The sequence below is a fragment of the Panthera leo genome, chromosome A1, assembly GCF_018350215.1.
Source record: "Panthera leo isolate Ple1 chromosome A1, P.leo_Ple1_pat1.1, whole genome shotgun sequence".
In the NCBI taxonomy this organism is placed as follows: domain Eukaryota; kingdom Metazoa; phylum Chordata; class Mammalia; order Carnivora; family Felidae; genus Panthera; species Panthera leo.
Window position 1 is genome coordinate 9,620,219 of NC_056679.1, and position 23,203 is coordinate 9,643,421.

The window sequence follows — 23,203 nt, forward strand, 5'->3', positions numbered from 1 at the left end:
TTTATCTGGGAAAGAGAAGCTCAAATACCTATTTTAGACTACGTTGAAAACTCCTGATTTTCCACTATTTCTAAAACTACCATATTTCCGCTATTATCTAATGTCTAAGAAAAACTTGAACCAGGTAATTCAAAAGTAATACTGAATACAAATGAAATCACAATTTTTCCTCAGTTACAGTCTCATCTTCCCGTATTAGACAAGAAGAATAAATTATTCTGCATGCTTTATAACAGACTGATTAAAAGACATACTGTGGAAACTCCTTTCAGAGCCAAATTTTGCAGCCAAAAATCAAATTCAGAGCCTGAATTTTGAAAGCCGGGGCCCATTCAGAGTATTCCAAGAATAGTTCTCAAATTGCTGGAAAGCATCACCGCCATAAATCTATCTTGGAGATGGATCTTAGAAATTAGCAAGTTTGAGTCAGCCATACACAAACCTATCAAGTTATTGTGCACACTATTTGTGTTTTACGTTTACAATGTAATTTATTTATTCGTTCTTTTGACAAATATTTACTGATCCTCTGCTATATGCAGACACCGATCTAGGTGCTGGAGAACAGCAGTGAACAAAACAGATGAAAAATACACAAAAATACATAAACACAGGTTCGCTCTAAAGCATTTCGCTACAGAAATGTATAGAATAAAGAATCAAAGCTGCCCTCGGGACAACTCATCTCAGTTCTTTCCTTATAATAACTGCTATCATAATAATTATATAATATACATGCAATACTGTTAACAGCTTAATATTTTTCTGACGTTGCGTTTCTTTACGCAGAATACCCTATATAGGATTTTAAAACCACCTTTATTGCGACTTGATGTAAAGTTCACTTGTGTCACGTGCACAATTCAGGGATATTTAGTAAATGTGCAGGTCTGTGCAACCATCGTCATAATCTAGGTTAGTGGATTTAAACATTTTAAATATATATAATATTGTATAGATGATAATTTATTTAAAAATTTTGTTCTTCAGGTTATGGTGATACGTGGATACATAGGTATATATAATTTTCATTTTCCAGTTAGCACTAAACCTTGACGATGTTCTCTCAATGTCAGCATGGAGAGATTTGTGATTACTTTCTAAAAAGAGAGGCCATCTTCCATGTCAGTTTCCTTAGAAAAAGAATGCCTGAAGACTGCAATTAGATTGAATTGTTTTGGTAATCCTGTGATTTCAACAGACAAAGAGAAGTCAGTTGATTTACAAAGTCTTAAGAGTCCAAAAACGAACTGGAAAATGGGGAAAAAGAGGGGGGGGGTATAGAATATATTTTAAAACGCATACACAAAACACAGCAACTTTGAGTATGTATTTTGAAATAAATAGCCAACAGTTCTATAACCTAGACTGTGGGCAAGCCGCTGTTGTAAAACCTTAACATACAGTAACTGTTAAAGTTCTCACGACAGTTCTATTAAGTATTTCCCATTATCAAACCCGTTTTGCAGATGTGGAGACTAAGGCACAAGAGGTCAGGAAATTTGTGAGCTAAACTAGCTAGAAAGAGGCAGGCTGGCTTTAGAGCTTACACTCTTAACTGATCTGATGGAACGTGGCGGTGCAGGTGGGTGGAGGAGAGAGAGTAGGATAAAAATACTTGAGGTGAAGTAGGTAGTGTTTAGCACAGTGGCTGGATCCTAGCAGGCACACCATAAAAATGAATAAAACAATGATGTTCTGTCATAAATTTTAGGCTGAGTGTTCTTCCACTGCTAGAAAAGTAATAGTTCTGTTGCCACCCTAAGGGTTTGTTCAATTACTTGTCTTCATTTGGGGCTGTTAACCCTCTGCAGGGTAACTGAGGCTATTAGGGGGAACTTCGCAGGTGCCAAACACAAGTACTACAAAGGCAACCAAGACTAAACCTGAGCCCAAAAAACTTGTAGCAGGGAAAACAAGAGTTAAGATGGGGGGGAGGGGGTAGATGGAAGCTTTGGAACCCCAGCGGTGAAATCAGTATGATTTTGAGGCATCAAGGAAGGGTTCTGGGAAGGAAACCTTGAGATGTAAGTGGAGAGATACATGGAGTCCAATCTCTAATTTTACGTGCTCTTTAAGAAATTCCCGTTTTATCCTGAAGAAATGCAGAGCCATTAAGAAGGTGAAATGGAACAGGGTAGGCCCGGAGGAAAAGACATTCACAAGGCTGAATGTGAATTACTCCGCCCCAGCCCCTGACACAGGCTCCACCCAAAACATCTGCTATTCTCGCTAGTTGGTTCCTTATCTTTTGACTCATAACTTGTCTTCAAGTTTCTCAATAAAATGTGATCTCAACTGAAAATAATCGTTTGTATCTGAAATTTGTTTTGCATGCTAATATGGTTAAGCATCTTTTTGGTGCAGAAGAAGTTCTAGACACTTCTTTTTAAAACATCAGAGACCCATGAAAAAGCTGGACAAAGGAGGATTAATTTTGAGACGCCCAAGGTGGGGGGCGGGTAATTGAAAAACAGGACGACCAGGAACTCCCCACCACTTCAACGTCACAGCTGGGGTGGAAAGAAGAGTCCAGACCAGGGAAAGGTTAGGCTTAGGTTAAGGTTTAAATGGCCACTTCCCTACAATAGGGTTACCCTTTCAAATTAAAAAAAAAAAATTTTTTTTTAATGTTTATTTTTGAGACAGAGAGAGAGACAGAGCATGAACGGCGGAGGGTCAGAGAGAGGGAGACATAGAATCTGAAACAGGCTCTAGGCTCTGAGCTGTCAGCACAGAGCCCGACACGAGGCTCGAACTCACAGACTATGAGATCATGACCTGAGCCGAAGTCGGACGCTTAACCGACTGAGCCACCCAGGCGCCCCTACCCTTTCAAATTTTTAACAGAGATAAAGGAGGGTGCTCCTTTCACAAGCATGCACAGACAGAAGGAATGAAGTTGGTGATTCTGATTAAGACCAAGAAGGAAGAGTACAGATAACACCACCAAAGACTGGAGCCAGAGGTGAGAGGGCAGGACAGATCTGACCCAGCAGTGTTCTCATAAGACACTTCCTGCATTTTTTTTTTTTTTTTTACATTGCTAAATAATGTATGTTCTTTCACTTTGACCGGCAAAAATGAAGTACTATTGTAAATTCGCAATTCAAATCCCAACTATTTACTTTTCAACTTTTTAATCACGGCGAGTTGCACACAGGCAAAGGCATAGAGAGAAGAGTGTAATGAAACCCCGTGAACCCATCGTCCAGCTTCAGCAGCTGTCGGCCCACGGCCAGTCCTGTTTTTACCTGTACTTCTATTTATTTACTGGATTATTCGGAGGTCACCGTGTCATCTGTAATGACTTCAGTGAGTAAAATCATCTTAAAGCAAGCGTGCCTTTTGGATTCCCCCTTTCCCTTCACTCACTCCCATCCTCTCGACGAGTAATCTGAGGACAAGGAGACAGATTTGAGGAGAGAGGAAAACAGTCTCCACAGAAATACCAAACTGGCTGGAAGGGAGTGAGTGAGTGAACGCCCTTTGAATCAGGACTCGAGTAGGAGGCGGCGGAGGAAAGCTTCTCCCTGGGCTGGGACGTAGAGCTGCTGTGAAGGCTTCGTCACCCCCTTCCCAGGTCGGTGGCACCTGGGATGTCTGATAGAGGTCCTCTGAAGGGGGGAGGGCCAGAGCAGGTAGGTGCAGATTTCTGGGTAGAAGCATTTTATTTGTAAAAAAAATTTTTTTTTAACATTTATTTATTTTTGAGACAGAGAGAGACAGAGCATGAACGGAGGAGGGGCAGAGAGAGAGGGAGACACAGAATATGAAGCAGGCTCCAGGCTTCCAGGCTCTGAGCCATCAGCCCAGAGCCTGACGCGGGGCTCGAACTCACAGACCGCAAGATTGTGACCTGAGCGAAAGTCGGACGCTCAACCCACTGAGCCACCCAGGCGCCCCTGGGTAGAAGCATTTTAGATCTGCTGGTGGTCATCTGGCTTCTGTGGTGCTAAGGGTATTATACTATTACGTGACTGACTAAGCAAATGATTACTGAAACTGTATCTATCGCTGACCCCTCTTTAAACCAATCCATAGTCACATCCACCCTTCTTTTCCTCCAATCTTGCAGGAGGACATGTTCCTCTTTGTTCCTGGCCAGTATGTCTCCTTTCAGCAACCCCCCCCGCCCCCCAGCCTCCTTCCCACCCGCTCCGGGGTCCTGCACCTGCGGTCATTCGCACTCGCTCCACAACACAGGTATGCACGTGCACTCCGGCTCCTGTCCTTCCTCCTCTGGCTGCACCTGCCGCTCTCCTCTCTCTGAATGTCCCCCAGCCCTCCGTTGCCTCCCTGGACTGATGATTCTCCAAAGCCTCCCCTTCTTCAGGAAACCCATGACTCACCGCTCCGCTGTGAGCAGGTGCACGTTAGCATCTCTCTCCCAAGCGCCCTGACAGCAGGGGCTGAATCGAGTTTCTCCTGCATCCCTGGCTTTCAGGTGCTCGTTCAGAAGGCGCTCGAATATTTGAGGGGAAACAGTGGCGATGAACAAAACCACCTCTGCTCTCAAAGTAATTCAGCCTACAGAGAAGCGTCTCCCCCAAAGCAAGGAGATCAGAGTGTCTGCCCGCTAACTGTTCTTTAGGAGGCTTCCCATTACATTCCCAGTAAAAATCCAGATTTTTTTTTAGAGGGTGAGGCCCTTCTAGCCCTAACCAGCTCTTCAGCTCAACCTTCCGCCCACAAGCATACAACCTTCCACTGCAACGTGAACTTTTCCAAGCCCCCTACTGAGTTTTCTCATGTCGTGGGTTCTCTCCCCTGTTTGGGATGTCAACCCTTCACCCACTGGCCACGTCCTGCTGATCCCTGAAGACTCCCGTTTTCGTGTTGACACCTGTGTGAAGTGTGCCCTGAGCCTAACCCTGGCTTTGTCTTCTCCTCTAGACGGGAAGGTTCCTAAGAGCAAGGCCTTCTTCTTCATCCGTGTATTTCTAGCAGTTTGCACATATGAGCACATATGAGCACCTCAGTGTAGGTTGCACAAGGAAATAAAGCATTCGGTTCTTTCAGTTTCTGTCACGGCAGAAGCACAAATAACACAGACATTTCACACGAATTTCCTCTAGTCTGAGGAAGACTAGCATTGCCGTTTGAATATGTGAGGTCTCCAAAATTAAAGTTGCAGGAAACTACCCACGGTGTTCTGTCGGTAGAAGAGTAAGCCCTTTTGTAGTATGTGGCGACCCGACTTCCTCCTCGTGTTGAACGTCTGAGATAGAGTGGCTACTTGCTCAGTAGACGAACCAATGCTCCCAGTTATCCGTTAACACAAGCCAGAAAGCACGACGGGCCGACTGGCCACGGCACCCAACCATCGCTCTCGTATCACCCTGTATAAAAAATTAAAAACGGAGCGTAGATGTGTTCCTCATCATTCCCAGTCAGCTCCTAACACATGAAGTTAGCTGTAGTCACATCATCTGAAAAATACAGATTACCCTAAGAAAGTTGTTTTGAAATCATAGTCTTAGGCAGCCGGAAACGGCAAAAACAAACCCAAAAAACACATCTTAAGAAAAGGAAAAACCCTCCTGGTCACTATTTCATCCCTGCACTCAATCAAAACAGCACTCCTAAATTTAGTCTCCTCCAAGTCTGCTTTGAGTATTTTTCTAAAGGTATCCTGGCTTTCCCCCCGGCTTTCATTTTGACGATCAGGGGGTTTCCTGGTCATAACTTGAATGTTCCTCTCAAATTTCGATAAATTTCCCCTCTTCCTCACTCTTCAATGGTCAGGCTCTCTGAACATATTTCTTTTCTATTAACTCTTCATTAGTTGTGTTTTCAGAAATCAAGCTGAATGAAAGTACAGCCTTCTGCGTTGCATTATCTTCCTGCCTTCGTTCCTGATCAGATACATCTCTCATTTCTAAAACGCATTTATGAATTAGTCTGATATTCTTGATTTTCTATTCAAAGCCAAAATATCAACACCGATTCATATTTAGCTCTTGACCTCTGCCTAGAGGTGTGATGATAATAAGACAGAAGAGGGGTATTAGTGCAAAATTTGGTCTTCTTTAAGGAATTTGCTAAGCTGTTCAGTTAGAGAAGGTGCAGATACTATAGTAATGAAATATCAGTAATAGTATTTTATTTTTTTAACATTTATTCATTTTTGAAAGGCAGAGAGAGACAGAGTGCGAATGGGGGAGGGCCAGAGAGAGAGGGAGACACAGAAACAGAAGGAGGCTCCAGGCTCTGAGCTGTCAGCACAGAGCCCGACGTGGGGCTCGAACTCACGGACCGTGACATCATGATCTAAGCCGAAGTCGGTCACTTAACCGACTGAGCCACCCAGGCGCCCCTCAGTAATAGCATTTTCAATATCTATAATACTTTGCTGTTTCCCAGGCCCATTCACATTCATCTAGATCAAAGACAATCCTGTGCTATATCTTCTCCATCTCCCACAGAAGGAAACTGAAAACTCAGAATTGTTAAATGTCTTACCCAAGATCTCCCTAGGTCACCTAACCCGTTCTCAATCTTAACGCTCACCTCCAGGCTAACGATTTCCAAATCTATTTCATGTCCCAGACTTCTTTCCTGAAAAAGCCAAACTGTTCTGTCACATTACCTACTTGCCAATTTCACCTGGGTGTCCCACAGGCGGCCCGAATTCACAGGGTGGAAACCTGAAGGACAGTCAGCATCAGGCATTCTCCCTCCACTGCTGCCTGCGGCAGCCAAAGGCACTCTCATTCACCTGATAGTCCCAGGCAGGAATCTGGAAACCTAGCGCTGGAGCATAGAGCAGACACACCATAGACCCTCAGGAAGTACTTGAACAAGTGATTTCATGAGTGAATGAGTGAGTGGGGGCGGGTCATCCTCAGCTCGTCCTTCACCCTCAACCAGAAGATTAATTGGTCATAAAATCCTGCTGTTTCTACAGCATAAATCTCTCCCAAATCCTCCCTCCCACCCTTCCCCTTATAATCCCTACCTTGCCTCCCTTGCTGGATTGTGTCAAGGCTAAAATGAGATTAATACACATAAAAGTGTTCTGCAAAGAATAAACCTCCGGGGGGAACAACATAGAGAGGATAAATCCTTCTGGAATCTGTTAACTAAACTTACCAGTCCCAGTTTGCCTATTCCTTTCAAGCTATGATTTTTTTGTCCTCCTAACCTTGCTGTTTTCTCTGCTATGGCTTCCAGAGGCCCATCACTCATCTGTACGTAAATACCGCTAATCTGTACGCACGGCTTAGCGGCTCAGTTATACACTCTTTTATGTTGCTTGCTTCTGGTTATTTCTTAGAGTAGGATCTGGCTCCAGAGATGGCGTTAAGCTCTTGCAAAATGGAACAGCTATGTAGCTTTTGTAGCCTCCACGGCACCTCACGCCACCTTAGGCGTCTAGTAGGTGACTACTAAAAGCTTACTGAATGACTCTCCCCCCCACTCCCCTCTCCAGCATCCTCTCAGAATTCTATTCCTTATTCTTCCAAACTTCCTGCTTCTATCAGGAACATTTCCTCCTAAGAGATCTGAGAAAGGAAAATATTCCAGATTAGCCTACAGGTTGGATTTTTTTAAAAGAATAATTCTATAAAATGCTCATTCTGTTAAATGTTCTAAGTAAATCAGGGTGGGAGTGCCGGACTCTGACAGACTGTTCATCCCACTGAAACCACAGTTTTACGTACGTAGTGCTTATAAACATACACCTAAAGTGAGTCTAGTTAAGTACCTGAAACACTGCCAGGAACAATCATACAACTCAAGAAAAATAGCGTACCAATGTTTTCCTCCTTTGTATTCTCTCTAGCCCTTGGGTCACCAAGTCTTGTTGCTTCTGTCTTTGCAATGACCATTCAACGTGGCATTTCCATTCCATATCTTGTCACCATTTTAGTTCCAGCCTTGCATATTTCATCCAATTGCATGATCTCAGCTTCCTGGCTGGGCTCTTGGTGTTTGGTTTCTCCTTACGTGAATGCACTTCACCCCCAGCCCCAGATCAATATCCCCCGAACGTGGATTTCATCAAGCCATCCGCACTGCCCCAACCCACATCTCCGGGGGCTCCCCAGTATTTACAGGACAAGGCACACACTCCTTAGCCAGATTTTCAAAGACTTTTCCATCTAAGCCGATGCTCCTCACCTAAGCTCTCTGCAACTCTTCTTTACAGGGGGGTGACTGCGGACCGCCCCGGGAGACCTGGGAAGTTGTCATCGTGATTTTCCTGGGTAAAACTACACAACCGATGTAACCCGCAGGAGGGAATCAAACGATTGCCTACTCTGTAAATGAGGGACTCTTAAGAGCTTGGGATAACGCCAAACTCCAATCAAAACCTGTGAGTCATACCAGGGAAACGGGGCTAAAAAGTGATTGTCACTTGGCAAGCAGAAGTAAACAATGAGCCTGGTTTAGAGAAAAGGTGTGACTAGAAGGGCCAGCAAGGGGAACCCAAAGAGTAAGAAGTGGGCAACGCCTGCGTGTTAGGTCAACCGGAATGTCTATCCGTGCCTGTTGAGGGAGAACGTGATAACTCAGGGTCTGCCGCTAGAGAACACTGGAGTCACCTAACAATCCCCATCACTAGCCCATGATCCCACAGCAAGCTCCTGGCGTTTGGCTTCCCATGGACTGGGTCCTGGTCGGCCAGACAGCCGACGATAGTTGCCCCCGCAAGTCAATGCACCGCGTTCAGGCGTGTGCTTACATGTGAGTACTCAGTCTTGCTGTGCTGGGTCAACGTGAGGCCACTGCTGAGAAATGGAACCACTTCCAGTCCCACAATAATGATAACAAATACAATAAATCCCATTTCTGAGCCCGAGGAAGAGCTTCAGGACCACAGTGAACCGACGAAGGTAAACGGGTTCAGGGAAGGCCTCAGAGTGAAGAGTCTGCTCACTATTTGGGCACAGTCACCGCATGTTGAGTTCACCACTGGGAAACCGCATCACGAAACACCAAACTATCTTCACGTGGATGCGGTTTTCTCTTCAGCTCCCCCCCCCATTTTTTGCTCTCTAGTCACTTTTCGCTTGCTCTAGAGAAGATCCGTTCCACTATTCCTTCCTGCTGTTACTCCTATCCTGCTGGAACCACCTGTTTTAGGAAGTCACTCCCCATGAATGCTCTCGTACGCTGTGCGTGTGCCCATCGTGACGCTGCAACCATCCGCACGTGTGTTTGGGCGTCTCTACTTGGACGTGATACAGATAACCCAGCCTTCACTGAGCCAATACTGAATTTGCTTTTCCCTCCTTATGCCGGTTAATGGCACCATCACCCAAAGAACATGCTAAGTCAGACCGACGGGTCATCCTAAATCCCTTTCCTTGTTCATGCCCCACATCTAATCAGTCACTAAATCTCATTCACCCACTGTCCCTTCACGTCTGTCCACTTTGCTCTTACCTCAGGTCCTTGATGTTGCTCATCTAGACTGTGATGGTAATCTTCTAACTGGTCTCCCTGCTCCACGCCTGTTCTTCTCAAATACATCCTCCACATGAATGCTAAAGTTACCATCTTTGGATACAACTCTGTCCATGTTATTCTCCCGCTTGAGACAACTCAATGGATCCCTTGCCTACGGGGGTAAATCCAAACTGGCCATTATGTCATGCAAGTCCCTTTATGAATGGACCCCTGGCCTCCTTTCCAGCCTCATCTCTTATCTTTTCCAGTTCCTCGAGATCCAGCCCTACAGAACCAGGAGGTACATGAGCATTTCCCTAAATGCTCATGGTTTCATTCTTCCTTGCCTTTGCTATCTGGGATTCATGCACGGTTTCATTCTTCCTTGCCTTTGCTCCTATCTGGGATTCTCCCTTGTCCATCACAACACTCCACATTCTCCTGGAGAACTATTCATTCTTCAGATGTATCTCGAGTGTCACCCCTCTGAGAAGCTCTTGATGACCCACTCAAGTGGAGTTGATCATTCCTTGTTTAGTGCAGCCATCGTACTTAATACGTGCTTTACATACTCCAGGGTGATGATTTGTTTCCTTGACCCTGTCCCTTACTGTGAAGTCCTGAGGGCGGGAACTGTGGTTTACTTTTGTATTAAGGGCACCTAGCAGAGTGCCTTGCAGCAGGGTAATGACCTAACAAAGGTCTGTCACACTGAATGGTGACAAGGAGCACACTGGCTTGGCACTGTTCCTGGTTCTGTCACTTGCCAGTGCTTTTGCCTCTGTAAGCTTCTGTTTCTTCGACTTTAAAACAGGAATAATTATACTTGGACTTGGTAAAGATCAAATGAGATAACACACACACAGAGCACAGTATCCAGGGCTTACAACTCAATGAGTGTTAGCCATTGCTACTATTATCCCTTAGGGTCAAGTGCAATTTCTTTGTAAACTCTATGTGACCTTTCTAACCAACTGATTCTGCGGATGTTATCCTTCTATAAACTGCTGCTGCACTCATTGCACTGTTCATTTAAAAATGTATATTCTGGGGGCGCCTGGGTGGCTCAGTCGGCTGAGCGTCCTACTTCGGCTCAGGTCATGATCTCACGGTTCGCGAGTTCGAGCCCCGCGTCGGGTTCTGTGCTGACAGCTCGGAGCCTGGAGCCTGTTTCGGGCTCTGTGTCTCCCTCTCTCTCTGCCCCTCCCCCACTCATGCTCTGTCTGTCTCTGTCTCAAAAATAAATACACATTCAAAAATAATAATAATAAAAAAATAAAAACAAATAACAATGTATATTCTGTTCATATTTGGAGATCCACATACTAATTTTTAGATATTGAAGAACTAGAATGTATCTTATGTTTTGTGGTATGCAGAATTCTATGAGGACCCCGCATAACCCTCTTCCTTGTAGAATCCCCTCCCCTTTGAATGTGGTGGCATCTGTGAATGTGGTATTATTCCCATGATCAGGTTATGGTAGACAACACAGCTGACCTTACGAAAGGGAGACTGCCCAGGTGGGCCAGATCTAATTCTACTGAATCATGAAAAGCAGAGAGTTTTCTCTGGCTAGAGGCAGAAGAGGAAGTCAGGGGTTCAAAGCCCAGGAAAAAGGTGGGCATGCCCTTGCGGGTTTGAAGGTGGCGGGGGCCACACAGAAAGGACCTGAAAGCAGCCTGAGGACCAGAGAGTAATGCCCTAAGACAGTCAGCGAGAAGACAGAGGCCTCAGTTATACAGTGGCAAGGATCCGGATTCCGACGATAACCCGAATGAGCTTGGAAGTGGAGTTTTCCCAAAGCCTCCGGAGGAGAGCTCCGTTTGGTCAACGTCTTGATTTCAGCTTTTTTTTTTTTTTTTTTTTTTTTCCCAGATGTTTATTTGAGAGACAGAGCACATGCCTGAGCCAGGAAGGGCAGAGGGAGAGAGGGGGAGAGACAGTCCCAAGCAGGCTCCGCACTGTCAGTGTAGTGCCTGACGCGGGGCTCAATCCCACAAACTGTGAGATCATGATCTGAGTGGAAAACAAGAATCAGACGCTTAACCGACGGGGCCACCCAGGTGCTTCTATTTATGACAATTTTTGTTATGTGGCAACAGAAGACTAATACCTCTTTTTAAATGTCTTAATTATTAATATATTATTTAACATTACTGTCAACACATACCCACTGAGAAAACATTAATAATCGAAATAACTTTACCTTATCACCAGTAATGTCAAAATGTCAATTAGTCTTCTCTATCATCAAAAAAAAAAAAAAAAAAAGAGATTTAACAAAGATTTTAATTTGGGCCATATCTGGCATGCTCATTTTATATGTATTAAATTGCTTAAAATACATTATTCCAGAAGTGATGTTTTTATAAAACATAAAAAGGAATTACTTATAGCTAGATGCACCAGCTACACATTTCATACACCCAGGGGCTATATTTTAGTTTCAGGACACCAAAAGCCAGCTAGCAAAATATGTCACCAACTAAGGTAATCATCAAAGGGATTTACAGGTAACATTTCTTTGCATAAATTAGCATTACAAAGAAGGATTCCGTGTCACAATTCTATCTCCATGTCAACGCAGAAGATCCTTAGAAATGATGCTTGTGTTGGTGCGTTTCCAAAAGTTTTTATTTGAGGAATCTGTGTGTTAACTACCCCCTTGGAGAGACACGCTGCATGTGACCGTACTAAGAGCTCAAAGAAGCCATGAAGTGAATCGAGTTAATTTTTTTGTAACACAGCATTTCGCAGATGTATTTACCCCAGATTCTTTGCTTTGGGACAGGGCTTGACATCTAGGGACACCATCTGAGAAATGCTGACCTAAACAAGTCCCTCGCTTTCCCAGACCAAATGTCAAATCAAAATATTAGTCCGGAAAGAAATGTTCCAGAAACTGAATCGATTAAAAGATACTCAGGAGAGTGTCTTCCCTCTTTCCCTATTGGCTGTCACAACTTTTCACTATACTCCCTAGTGTCAATGAGCTAGAAAACTGATTTTTAACAACTATATTAATAAAATACCTATATTAATAAAATACCTATATGGCAAAATGAATCTCCCAAGGAGACTTCTAGAAAAGTGATGCCATACCATTTGTGCATCACTAAAGTGGACATGTTTCAAATATAAGTGGAGCAAGGTGGTTTCTGTCATCTAATACTTTACAACTGAATGCAGAAAACACGTCAGACTGGGGCGCCTGGGTGGCTCTGTCGGTTGAGCGTCCGACTTCGGTTTGTGAGTTCGAGCCCCGCATCAGGCTCCGTGCTGACAGGTCAGAGCCTGGAGCCTGCTTCGGATTCTGTGTCTCCCTCTCTCTCTGCCCCTCCCCCACTCATGCTCTGACTCTCTCTCTCTCTTAAAAATAAACAAACATTCAAAAAAATTAAAAAAAAAAGAAAACATGTCAGACTAAACAGCTTTTTAAGAAAGGATACTTTTCATCAGTGATAATTAAGTCGAGTAAGGCCCCATGGAAGAGGAGAATAAGATCAGAATTTTAGGCTAGGATTCTTGTGCTTTTAAGTACTATAAATTCTAAAAGAAATTTCATGTAGAAAAAAATGAAAATAAATATATATATATATATATATTTTTTTACTGAATTTGAAACAGAGCTGCTATATACTTCAAAAAGGAGGACCAACCTTAGGATCCTGTCCAAATTTCTGCTCTAAGTCAGTGGTTCTCAAACTTTAGGAGGTTTTAGGAACTACTGGAAGGCTTCATAAAGCACAGATTGCTGGACCACAGCCCCGGAGTCGCTGGTCCACAGGCCTGGGGGGTGGGGGTGGGGGGCCAAGAATGCAATTCTAACAAGTTCCCAGGTGACGCTGAAGCTGCTGGTCCAGGAACCCTATTTTGAGCACCACAGAGAATCTAACTCTTACACCGACTCCCTTGAGATTCTCACTCAACAGGTCTGGGAAAAGCTGCAGAGGTGGTTTTGATGTGTGCCGATCTCCGAGATCCCATTTAGCTCTAAAGCTCCGTGTTTGGGGATTTTTGTCACAGGAGATCCTTGTTCTGGCTCTGCATCTCAAATCCTCGGCAGTTCCCTCCCTGGGTATTTCAGCACACGAAAGCAGAGCCAGAATGCTCAGAGAATGAAGGTGGGAGACAAAAACTTGGTTTTACAGCCGTTGGCAGAATTTGCAGAAGGAGAAAGCCGGAGCCTGAAACTACAGATTCTCACTTCTCTTGCTCCCACCTCCATCTAGAACATGGGAAACGCAGCGCTGGCCTCGTGGACCATTGGGGTAATCAGAGAATGCCCAGAAGTCTGCAACTACCATACGACTTCTATGTCCATTTGTTTCCTTGTCTGTGGTTTGAAGATTCAATTTGCAATCAGCCATAAAATGTGCTCTGGAAGAGTGGTCAAGAGTGATCGTGTGGAGTCAGATAGATTCAAGTCCTAGCTCTGTCATTTGTTCCTGGATGACTCTGAGAGGGTTATCTGATATTTCTTTTTCTTTAATTTTGTTTTTTTTTCTGAGAGAGAGAGAGAGAGAGAGAGAGCGCGCGCACAAGTGGGAGAGGGGCAGAGAGGGAGGGAGACACAGAATCCGAAGCAGCTCCAAGCTCTGAGCTGTTAGCACAGAGCCCGACACGGGGTCTGAAGTCATGAACCGCGCGAGATCGTGACCTGAGCCAAAGTCGGATGCTTAACCGACTCAGCTACCCAGGCGGTATTAATATTTAATATTTCTAATATTTAATATTTCTAAACCTCAGTTTCCTTTTCTATAAGATAAGCAATAGTTCCACCTTCTACATATCATTGTTGTCAGGGGCGAATGAGAAAATGTACGAAAAGCACACAGAGTAAGGGGTCATAAACCACAAACAATCCTTAACTACTAACAAAAATTCTACGAAAGTCTGAGAACAGGTGTCAATTTTAACGTTTGAGAAGCTAGAATTACACTAAATATTTATTGATTGATTTGTTTGTTTGTATGTTTATTATTTGGCCCTGGCCCCCCGGGGCCTGGACTCACTACGATTATTTTTCAATGAGGCAGCTAAGAGAGGTTTACCTTCAACTTAGAGGTTCCCACCACCCTCATGAGCTACTTTGAATAAGTACCAAATATCATCAAATATAAGACCTCTGATCCTAAGACGCGACACTGTATTATGCGGCGGTTAAAAAAAAATGTTGCCAATTAAACTATCAGATGATGCTTTCTTATCTGTACTTGCAATTTTCATTTCAGACCCTACGAAGTCACTCTTCCAGACTTCGATTTTTAAAACATTTATCGTCCTTTTGCCCACATAAAAAGGAAAACATAGGCAAAATAAAGTCATTTAAAACGTTCCTACGCGGGGCGCCTGGGTGGCTCTGTCGGTTAAGCATCTGACTCTGGATTTCGGCTCAGGACACGGTCTCACAGTTGTGGGATGGAACTCTGCGTAGGCTCTGCCTGAGCGTGGAGCCTGCTTGGGATTCTCTCTCCCTTTCTCTCTGCCTCTACCCCCTTGTGCGTATGCTCACTCGCTCTTTCTCTCTCAAAATAATGAATAAATATTACAAGAAATATTCCTATGTTGTCTTCACGCTCAGTGCCCCCATCTTCCGAATCCCTCGTTTGACCCAGAGTGTGTGTCACTGCTTATTCACTCCGTATCACCCTTGGTACCGTCGGGGGTACGGGAGAGGCAGCATTTCTTAAGAGAATCCTACAGTACTAAACGCTCTTGGGGCTGCGCTGTCTGTTGGCCTAGTTTTGATTCCTGCCTCAAGAGTACCGCCAAGCATGTGATGACTTCTCATTTTCCCCACTCCCTCTCCCATAAGCATTTGGCTCTTGGGGTTTAAAGAGGGCTTCACCCTTCCTTCTGGGAGTTGGCTGCAAGCAACGGACACCCATTTCCCAAGTTTGGACACTGCTGCATTTGAAGTTCATGGACATGTAGGTAACGACGGCTGTGGCCTGGCCAACAGACTGTGAGGCATCTTCGATCATAAGGTGCATCGCGATTTTACAGACCTTGGGGTCAATCAGGCCCTGAATGGAACCCTGCTGAGATTCCGCTCTGGTAAGCGCAGAAAACACAGGATTACTATTTAATGGCCTTTGCCTTGCACGAATTTTTTTTTTTTCCATAACAGCTTTGTCGAGATAAAATTCACATGCTCTACAGTTCACTCATTTAAAGTGCAACATTCTATGCTTTTCAGTATCTTTGTGATGTATACCAATAAATCAACTTTAGAACAATTTCATCACCCCAGAAAGAAACCCTGGACCCATTAGCAACCTCTCCCCATTCTTCCCCCAACTCCCAGCGCTCCGGTAATTAATCTACTTTTCATCTGTACGGATCTGCCTCTTCTGGGTACTTTATATACATGGAATCACGATATGCGGCTCCTCTCACTTTGCGTAACGTCGTCAAGGTTCACCCGTGCTGTAGCCTGTATCAGTTCTGCACACCCTTTTCCCGTTGAATAATATTCAACTGTATGGATGTACCACATTTGATTTATCTACTGGAGCCGATGGACGCTTGGGTTGTTTCCACTTTTTGGCTATCGTGAATAATGCTGCGAGCATTCATGTGCAAATTTTCGTGTAAATGGATGTTTTCATTTCTCCCGGGCACATCCCCAGGAGTGGAATTGCTGGGTCTTTCCGTGACTCTATGTTTAACTGTTTCAGGAACTGCCAGACTGTTTTCCAAAGCAGCTGTACCATTTTACAATCCAGCTGGCAAAATATGAGGGTTCCAATTTCCCCACATCCTTGTCAACATTTGTTATTATCTCGTCTTCTTGCTTATTGCCGTCCTGGTGGGTGTGAACGAGTATCTTCATTGTGGCCAACGCACTTATTTTTAAAGTATTTCTCCCTTGCATTTGCTCATTCGATCCACACAACATCTGTCCCCATTCCTTACCCACAGTCAAGGAAGCAAACACGAAGCCTGATTCATTGACTTGCTCAAGATAGCTCAGTTAGAGACAGCACGTCAACTAGTAAGATGCTTCTTAGATTCTGGGCCCGTTGCTCTTTCACCACACCAGGCCACTGGAACCTCAGGAGAGCTATCTGCTACAGACTGGGGACAAGGGCGATGACAGATCTGGGGTAAGCTGGGGAGTGTGGGGAGGACGCAGCAGGGCGCCACCCCGTGAGATGCTGTGATACCGCTGCTGGCTTTCACAAGACGGCAACAGCTAGTAAACCACATTGGCCAGGAACAGCTCACTAAGACGAATCTGATTTTGGGAAAAGGCCCGGTTGTAGCTTGTGAGGTACAGAGGCAAAACAAAATCTACAACTTGCAGCAAAGTCTATGGTGCGGTGTTCACAGCTTGTAGTAAAAGGCTGTACAATCCAGGTTGGTCTCTTTTGGGCACATCTGTTCTTGGAACTATGACATTGAGGAAGAATAATATTCTAGCTCTGCCCCTCCCACCCCCCCCCCCCCCCCCCCCAGAAGGAATAGATGTCAGCCTCAGTTGGTAAGCGGGATTCATTACTTTCCGTGTTCATGAACTGAGAGTGCGAAAGAATTTTTGCTGATGCTTACATTTTCTATTCATGAACTATCTCCTTTATGTGCAAAAAAATCAATATTTTATGAAATGATCTCCTTGGAGGTTATAAGCTCTACAGCACCACTCTTTTCTAGTCAAAGAAAATCTGCATGTTACTAAACCCCAGCCGAGCGAGGGTAAAGGCCTCTAAACGGAGAGCTTCCTTACCTCACTAGCAAAGTCAACTTCTCAACACTGGACCGTGACCTTGTGTTGGGTTTACAGAGTCCAGCAGGTCGATGAGCGTGTGGTGTATCTATTGAAACCAAAAAAAATTTTTTTTTCAGCATTTGTCCAAAAGATGCGTTCCATTCTTAGTATAGGAACAACAAAGAGATGTTATTGAGAGGGCCCACTCACTCTCTGCAGAGGCTGGTGTGGTTCAAAGCACTGGAATCCTTTTCATATCTGACACCTGCTAAGGTTATCCTGATCATGCCCACAGCAGCTGCTACCTGTGGCCCCTGGCACTGCTTTTGTTCTTGTCGGGCTTTTTTGGTTTGTTTTTTGGTTTGTTTGTTTGCTTTTTTTTTTTTTTTTTTAATGTTTATTTTTTATTTTTGGGAGAGAGAGAGACAGAGCACGAACTGGGGAGGGGCAGAGAGAGAGGGAGACACAGAATCGGAAGCAGGCTCCAGGCTCTGGGCCATCAGCCCAGAGCCTGACGCGGGGCTCGAACCCACGGACCGTGAGATCGTGACCTGAGCTGAAGTCGGACGCTTAACCGACTGAGCCACCCAGGCGCCCCTGTTTGCTTTGTTTTAAACTGGAAGGCAGTACCTCTCAACATTAAAGAACCTACGTCTCACAACTTTTAATTATTGTATTTTGTTTCCAAACCCCTGTCTATACTTGAAGCGATGTAGGGGTCATTGACGTACGCCTGCGATTTTGCATTTTGCTTTGTTGACCTGACATAAAATCATGAATGCTTTCCATTTTACGTCTTTTTTTTTTTTTCATAAATATTTTAGTGGCTGCATAACACCCTGTCATCATCTGTTACACATTTTCCTGGCGTGGGACACGACGGTGGCTTCCAGAAGGCCCATCTATATGCTGTCTACAAGAGCCTCGACTTCGGATGTAAGGATACATGCAGACGGAAAGTGAAGGGATGGAAAAGGAAATAAAAAGAGAGCCGAAGCAGCTATACTTAACATCAGACCCAACAGACTCTAAGACAAAGACTGTGATAAAAGACAAAGAAGGGCATTACATAATGACAAAGGAGTCAATCCAACAAGAGCACATACCATCGGTAAATATTAACGCGCCTAACACAGGAGCACCTAAGTATGTAAAGCAAATATTAACAGACCTAAAAAGAGACGGCGGCTTCCAGGTTACGTCCTCGCACAGAAGGAATCTCTTCTGCTCCTTTTTATTATTTCATTAGGACCCGTCCTCCTAGAAGAAAGTTCGCATTTACCGAACACCTGCTGTATACCACTGACTTGATGGGAACCACCCATTATTTCCCCAACTCTGCGAGACAGTATTTTTTAATTCCCAATTCGCAGGGAAGAGAGTACCTGACACTGCTCGGCACAGAGTAAGACCGCAGCACTTGCCAACAGCGAGAACTACTGCCGTGGTCCCGCCTCCACCGTCACCGCTAAGGTACTTGGCCCAAGACAGAGACCAGAAAGGGGCCTGGTCTGCCTGACGCCAAAGGGCCTGCGTTCCCACCCCCGGCTGTACCACACTGCCTTCCCGTGGCGGGGCCAGGTCAAAGGATCTAGCACCTTCATTCTCTTGCTGCGTTCCACCGTGGTCTTAGCGATTTAGAAATACTTGGTGCTGTTTTGTCTCAGCTTCTCAGGCCACAGTCAGCCTGAGGCCTGTGCTCCCAGAAGTCACTCATTGCTTATCTCGATGTTTCCAGCACATCCTGCTGAGGGTCTTTTTCTGTGCATCCCAGAGCCGTGCAGGCTTCCGGGCCAGGTAGGTCAGGAGGGCGGCCGAGGGCCTGCACGTTGGCAAGCAGCCGAGGTACTGGGCAGCTCAAGAATCCTCACCACAGTAGGGTCTATAGTGGCTGTGGGTCCGGTGCTGAGTCTCCTCGCTCTCCGGGGGGCGGTAGGAGAGAGAGCTGGGAGGAGTATTTCTCTCAGAAGGGAGACAGGACCCTGCCTGGGGAGGTAACTGCTGGGACCCAGCACGTAGGTCCATTGGTTCTTGTTTGCCAGAACTGAAGCCTGGGCTCTGAGAGAGGCTTCGGGGAGAAAGGCGCCGGCCAGAGGCAGGACGATGGACAGAGCCTTCAACCTACTCTCACCTGGCCCTTGAACTAATCCCGGGAGGCACTGCTTCCCCCTCCCTGTAGGGGACGGCCAGACGCCACGTGACGTGGCAGTGTGATGGGGTGAGGAGAGCCTGAATACGGCAAGAGCTCCCACCACTGAGCCTCTTCTGACCCCCCTCAGAGGTCTGCTAGTCTGCAGTGGCTCAGGGGACTTGCTTCTAGGGGTACAATGGCATGGCCCGTCTTCTACCCCCTTGTCCCCTCATGGACTGTGGCTTCCTCAGTCGGCATCACCACGTGGCATCCAGGGTTCCCTTAAATACACACGGAACAGAAGGCTCTGATTCCGAAAGGACACCCCTCTTGCGCTGCTGGTGGGAATGCAAACTGGTGCGGCCACTCTGGAAAACAGTATGGCGGTTCCTCAAAAAATTAAAAATAGAACTACCCTACGACCCAGCAATTGCACTACCAGGGACTTATCCAAAGGATACAAAAATGCTGATTCGAAGGGGCACGTGCACCCCAATGTTTATAGCAACGCTATCCACAATAGCCAAAATATGGAAAGAGCCCAAATGTCCATCGACGGATGAATGGATAATGCATACTACTTGGTGATGAAAAAGAATGAAATTTTGCCATTTGCAGCAACATGGATGGCACCAGAGCATATTATGCTAAGTGAAATAAGTCAGAGAAAGACGATTATCATATGATTTCACTCAGATGTGGAGTTTAAGAAACAAAACAGATGAACACAGGGGAAGGGAAAGAAAAATAAGATTAAAACAGAGAGGGAGACAAACCATGAGAGACTCTTAAAAAACAGAGAACAAACTAAGGGTTTCTGGAGGGGAGGTGGGTGAGGGGATGGGCTGAATAGGTGATGGGCATTACGGAGGGCACCTTTCGGGATGAGCACTGGGTATTATACTTAAGAGATGAATCACTGGGTTCTACTCCTGAAGCCAACACTACACTGTCAGTTAACTAAGTTCAAGTTAAATGGAAAAAAAAGAAGGAGGCTCTGATTCTATGAGTCATACAGAGAGATGGGAATGGAGAGGGGAGCCGTCCTTCACTGAGCTCTGACCAGTGCCTTTTCTGGCACTATGCTGTGCCTCTTCATTTCCGTTATTCAATGCTCAAAGAAACGAGACTTCAAGGAAATAGTATCCCTACTTACAGATACGCAAATCGAGACTTAAAAGTAACCTTCCCAAGGTCACATAGCCAAATATTTGGCGAAGCCATGGTTCAAAGTCAACCATGCCTAATCACGAGAAACTTGTGTTCTCTCCCGATATTACAATGCCTTCCATAACCCCCAGCCTACACCCTCCCCATGCCCGACTTTACACATCAGACTTTTTAAAAAGCAAACCAGGTGTTAATTATTTTAAAATTTTATTTGAAGCTGAGAACAACTGTTTAAAGAAAACTGTCAGTGGATTTATGTACTCTGGGAAAACTGAACTGGAGAAGGCAGACACTTTTACGGCACCTCATCCGCATGTGGTCTTAACAACCTGATCCCAAACAGGGAACTCAGTGTGCTGCAGGGCCGGTGACACATCACTCACTTCCAAGGCTGTTTTCTACATAAAACTTTCCACTCGGGGCTTCCTTTGCCAGCAAAATGTAAATGTGCGCTGTCTTGTTTTGGGTGCAGGGGTGAAGTGGGTGATCTTGAACCACTCACCCTCTTTCACGGTCAACCACATACTAGTTAGGAAAGTCAGAGGGGTGGGATAAAGGAAGTGAGTTATCATTTAGAAGGGGTAACATAAGGTGTTCTCAGCCCAGAATCTTTCCCTTTTTAGGAAAACAAAGAAGATAACGAGTGTGGTGGGGGAGGGTAAGCTCAAGTCTACCCACAGAAGTACTAACCTATCACCTTCCTTTGCTTTTGATTGAGTTGACTCTTGCGTGAGTTAACACTGGTTGTCGCAGGTTGACCAGAAGCTCTATGTGCAGTTACATTATATATCTGCTTGACTTAAAAAAAAAAAAAAAAAAAGGAATAATTAATTAGTTGTGAGTGCAGTGTGTTTGGAAGACATGAAATCTCAAGACATGAAGTCTGTGGGGGAAAAGCTGATAGGTATAAAAACAGAGGAGAGGGGTGCCTGGGTGGCTCAGTCGGTTGAGCATCCGACTTCGGCTCAGGTCATGATCTCGCGGCTCGTGAGTTCGAGCCCCGCGTCGGGCTCTGTGCTGCCAGCTCAGAGCCTGGAGCCTGCTTCGGATTCTGTGTCTCCCTCCTTCTCTGCTCTTCCCCTGCTTGTCTCTCTCTCTCTCTCTCTCTCTCTCTCTCTCTCTCAAAAATAAATAAACATTAAAACAAAATTAAAAAACAAACAACAGAGGAGAACCACTGGGCTTACCTCAGGAAGCTGCAAAACAAAACAAAGCACAAAATTCCTTAACTAAGATCTGCGTGAGACTGCAATGTTTTGGGAGGTCCTGAGTAGTCAGAAAGAATCATGTCCTTTCCACAAGTAGGTCCCTCTGGATCCTAAGATGGAGAAACCAATAAGGGGATAAGAGGGGACCGAGCCAAAAAGCTGATGGTAAAGATATCTGAACACTCTCTGCATTGAAGGAAGGCTCTGCCTACATTTTGCCGCGTTAACAAGTTTCTTTACAGAGGTTTAAAACATGACCAGTTCAAGCAGTGATTCTAAAAGGAAGTTTTGTGAAATCCCTGAGGCATATGAGGCACTGCTAGGTGAGGGGATGCGGGTTTGATAAACTGGTGTTGGCTCTTCCAGAGGCTGAATCAATACCGTGCCAGATTTCTGTGGGAAAGAGTACACAGAGAATAATGGACGAGATTTCCGTAGTTTCAGAAAAGCTTGAACTGGAATATCTCAGCCAGGTGAGGGACTGGGGACTGCTCAATCAGCAGCCGCACAGTTATTATTTCTATGCATAGAAATATGCCACCATCCAACCTGTCCTCCCCCACTGCCATGGATATCCAAATAGGAAACCATGAATATACTAGATCATACCATCTGCTCTGTCTGTTCTTCCTAATGCTCTATCCTGGACCACATTTCTAAGCATATTAATAGAAGAGTACCACCATTTAACCAAGAATGCAGACTCCAGACCCAACTTCCCACTGGATCTGCAGACACGTGTGACATTTCCCAACAGGTGTGGCAACAGAGATGTTCAATTTCACTCCAAGGAAATTCAAGTGAAACAATCAGATCCATTTTTCATACATCGGGCTGATGAGGACTTTAGGATGACAATAATTACAATACTGGTGAGGAGGTGTGTGGGGGGAAAAGGAATTCATATAGTCACTGCTGGGAGAAGTGTAAATTAGGGCAACGTGACAACAATTATTATTCATGTAGGTATCTTTTGAACAACACTAATTCCACTTGTAAGAATTTATCCTACAGATCTGCTCACTGAAGTGGGCAATGATATATGTAAAAATATTTTCGGAGCACTGCTAGCAATGGCCAGAAATAGAACAATAGAAGGAATGGTGAAATAAATTATGATATACCTACGAAGGGTACTATTACGTGCTTCTTCGCAAGGATGCACTGTAATTACAACTTAATCTAGGATATGGGAGGATACTTATTGGTATACATGATATGATCTCATTTGTGTAACAAAAATACACACGGACATTTGCATATGCACAGAAGTTCTAAAGACCATACACTGAACTATCTCCATTCTTGAGTAGTGGGACTGAAGAATGAGGACTTTCAGTTTTTACTTTATAAACTTCAGTATTGTTTAAATATTTAAGATGAGGGGCGCCTGGGTGGCGCAGTCGGTTAAGCGTCCGACTTCAGCCAGGTCACGATCTCGCGGTCTGTGAGTTCGAGCCCCGCGTCAGGCTCTGGGCTGATGGCTCGGAGCCTGGAGCCTGTTTCCGATTCTGTGTCTCCCTCTCTCTCTGCCCCTCCCCCGTTCATGCTCTGTCTCTCTCTGTCCCAAAAATAAAT

General features: G+C 45.0%; 1 long non-coding RNA gene across 1 annotated transcript in view; it reads right to left on the reverse strand.

The window, feature by feature from the left end:
* The window catches only part of LOC122223938, a 106,052-nt gene that overhangs the window by 7,415 nt on the left and 75,434 nt on the right, over window positions 1-23,203 (reverse strand). The window contains exon 3 of the long non-coding RNA XR_006204587.1: window positions 17,135-17,222. This is a non-coding gene — a long non-coding RNA (uncharacterized LOC122223938). The remainder of the gene's footprint in view (window positions 1-17,134; window positions 17,223-23,203) is intronic.